The sequence below is a fragment of the Triticum dicoccoides genome, chromosome 4A, assembly GCF_002162155.2.
Source record: "Triticum dicoccoides isolate Atlit2015 ecotype Zavitan chromosome 4A, WEW_v2.0, whole genome shotgun sequence".
In the NCBI taxonomy this organism is placed as follows: Eukaryota; Viridiplantae; Streptophyta; class Magnoliopsida; order Poales; family Poaceae; genus Triticum; species Triticum dicoccoides.
Window position 1 is genome coordinate 14,751,400 of NC_041386.1, and position 4,052 is coordinate 14,755,451.

The window sequence follows — 4,052 nt, forward strand, 5'->3', positions numbered from 1 at the left end:
TACAGTTCCATCGAAACTCATATACTTCATCCATATTGTTAACAGTGTCGGTCTTCTTGGATCTTCAGGAAATTCCTTATCCGGGCTCTTCCGGTTGTGGCATAACCTTTACCACAATTCTTCTGTCCTTTCATCTTGGTAAGGTTCTTCCATGACTGGGTCTTCTTATCTGACGGGTCTGGCGCCAATACTAAACAACTATCGATATCTCATGGCGGTCATCCAATTATGGTTTCTCCTGCAGGGAATGGGTCTAGGCTTCTTTCTCACCGTATGTTCTACGATTGGCAGCACTGCCTTGTACATGGAAAAAAATTGCTATACCATTCTAAGGTTTAAACAAGGTTTAATATCGTCGTCGCTCTACTATGGGTAAGTCACTCAGATTTTACTATCCCATATAGCAAGGCGAATAATAAGAGTAAGTCGGTATGGTGATCAATCCATCCCGCACCCAAATCATTACCTTGTATACGGTTTAGCGAATCTCGCATTCTAACACTCGGTCATACTCACAAGCATTGCAAAATTTCTCTTGTCGACGAACCAAGTTCGGATAAATCCATTGATTCTGTAAGCCAAACAAACATCTATCGTTCCTTCACAACTCTTAGGTTTTATGTTACTCCTATAAAATCGTCTACCGATAAACGTCGTATCTTCCTCCAGGGTTTTTCCTTCAGCAAGAATGTGCTTGCTTCTTGGCAGGTTCTGGGGCATGTGGGTTATGGCCCATCTCATCACTTGTAGTCGTTGAACTTATCATCGGGCAACTGATCATTATTCCAACTTCCAACTTCCTAGTATTCTTAAATCCATCCAATTGTACTGTCTTCCTTCCTTCTATTGGCACCAAACTAGGACATGATTACTCAGAATCATCATGGAGTTACAACTGCTCCTTATTACCAATATTACCTCCTCTATATCCAATAGTAATTTATCTCTTCATCCTCGTGGGTTATCCCACATACCGAGAAAAAAAACTTATACTTATGAAGTCCATATTCCACTTCGTGGAACCTCATTATCCTTTTCAGGGTCAAGCGTCCTTACAGGGGAATATTGGCCATCTCTGCATGGCACTTCTTTAACTGGTAAACGTGAAACACATCATGAACTCCTGATAGTCCTTCCGGTGACTCCAACTTGTTGGCCACTTCTCCCATAAGCTCCAAAACTCAGTATGGTCCTACAAATCTCGGGGCTAACTTTCTCTTAACTCCAAATCGTTTAACTCCTCGCAGAGGGGACACACGATGACATGCACTGTCTCCAATCTCATAGACTACCTCCCCAAGCAAAAACTTAGGATCAACCGAAACTAACCGATAGTTGTTGAAGAAGAAAGGTGGGATGCCAATCGGGGCATCCCAAAGCTTAACGCTTGAGACTTCTTGAAATATTATCTTGGGGTGCCTTGGGAATCTCCAAGCTTGAGCTTTTGTGTCTCCTTAATTCCTCTCATATCACGGTCTCCCTAAATCTCAAAAGCTTCATCCACACAAAACTCAACAAGGACTCGTGAGATAAGTTAGTATAAACCATTGCAAAAACCTTAGCATGCTCTACTGTAGAAAATCACTAAAATTATTATTCAACATTGCATACTAAATGCGTCTGCATATTTAATAGTCCTATCCTCAAATAGAATCACTAAAGAAGCAAACATATGCAAACAATGCAAACATAACAGCAATCTGCCTAAACAGGATAGCCTGTAAAGAATGCTGCAACATCCATACTTCCCTAGCTCCAAAAATTATTAAAGAAAATTACCACTGTAGTAAATTTATCAGAGCTTAATATGCAAAAGGTTTCAACATTTTATCACATTCTGACTTTTCTAGGGAATTATTGCAACAACGGTAAACTTTCTGTTTTTCAAACAGCAACATGTATACTTGTAACATAGGCATAGTAAAAGCTATCAATGCCACTTTTATTGAAATAAAAGATGCAAAACATTGTTCTAAATAACAGCAAGCAAATCCTAACAAAATAAATTGACGCTCCAAGCAAAACACATATCATGTGGTGAATAAAAGTATAGCTCCAAGTAAAGTTACCAATGAACGAAGACGAAGGAGGGGATGCCTTCCGGGGCATCCCCAAGCTTAGGCTCTTGGCTATCCTTGAATATTACCTTCGGGTGCCTTGGGCATCCCCAAGCTTAGGATCTTGCCACTCCTTGTTCCATAGTCCATCGAATCTTTACCCAAAACTTGAAAACTTCACAACACAAAACTTAACAGAAAACTCGTGAGCTCCGTTAGCGAAAGAAAACAAAACACCACTTCAAGGTACTGTAATGAACTCATTATTTATTTATATTGGTGTTAAACCTACTGTATTAAAACTTCTATATGGTTTATAAACTATTTTACTAGCCATAGATTCATCAAAATAAGCAAACAACACACGAAAAACAGAATCTGTCAAAAACAGAACAGTCTGTAGTAATCTGTAACTAACGCAAACTTCTGGTACCCGAAAAATTCTAAAATAAATTTATGGACCTGAGTAATTTGTCTATTAATCATCTGCAAAATGAATTAACTAAATATCACTCTCCAAATAAAAATGGCAGCAATTCTCGTGAGCGCTAAAGTTTCTGTTTTTTACAGCATGATCATAAAGACTTCACCTAAGTCTTCCCAAAGGTTCTACTTGGCACAAACAAGCATAAAACCACATCTAAACAGAGGATAGATGAATTGTTTATTACTAAACAGGAGCAAAAAGCAAGGAACAAAAATAAAATTGGGTTGCCTCTCAACAAGCGCTATCGTTTAACGCCCCTAGCTAGGCATGATGATTTCAATGATGCTCATATAGAAGATAAGAATTGTAACATAAAGAGAGCATCATGAAGAATATGACTAGCACATTTAAGTCTAACCCACTCCCTATGCATAGGGATTTTGTGATAAAACAACTTGTGGGAACAAGAATCAACTTGCATAGGAAGGTAAAACAAGCGGAACTTCAAAATTTTAAGCACATAGAGAGGAAACTTGATATTATTGCAATTCCTACAAGCATATGTTCCTCCCTCATAGTAATTTTCAGTAGCATCATGAATGAATTCAACAATATAACCAGTACCTAAAGCATTCTTTTCATGATCTACAAGCATAGAAAATTTATTACTCTCCACATAAGCAAAATTCTTCTCATTCGGAATAGTGGGAGTATCATACGAAACTCGAATACTATAAATTGTTTCCACATTAAAAGAGTAATTTCAGAGAAGGGGTAATCATAATCACGACAAGTTTTATAAATATAGTCACTATTTTTTATAGCATAAGTATCATCACAATAATCATCATAAGTAGGAGGCATGCTATCATCATTATGAATTTGCATATCAAAACTTGGGAGACTAAAAATATCGTCATTAAACATAGCTTCCCCAAGCTTAGGACAAGCATTAATTGCAGCAAATATATTCTCAAAAACATCATCTTCATCAAACATAGCATCCCCAAGCTTGGGCCTTTTCATATCATAAGCATAATCACTCTCATCATTAATCGTATGGATAGCACCAATAGTATAGCAATTATCATATTCTTCCAAGCAAGTGCCAAAAAGATTTTCAAGATCATAAGAGGTATCATTATCTTCCACAATTATATTTTCATGAGGCACAATAGTAATAGGACCAATATTATTTGGGGGAGATATCTTTTTACCTCTCTTCCTTTTTCTTTTCTTCTTCTTCACCACATCATGTGTGGGTTCAATCCTCTTTTTGGAGCTCCTTATTAATGAGATTGGTTGAATAGGAGGCTCCTCCTCGTTACCCGATTCATCATAAGAAATAATAGGAGGATATTGGGAAGTTTCTTCCCTTTCATTAGTATTTTCTTCATCTTCTATTTGTTTTCTTTTCTTTACGTAGTTGGCAATATAAGGATTTTCAATGCAATTCACCGCACAATACATATAAATTTCCTCAAGATCAAAACCAAGAAGTTTATAACGGGAAAATTCTGGATGATAGTGAAATTTCTCCGTAGTCCATAAGCAAACTAAGTTCATTA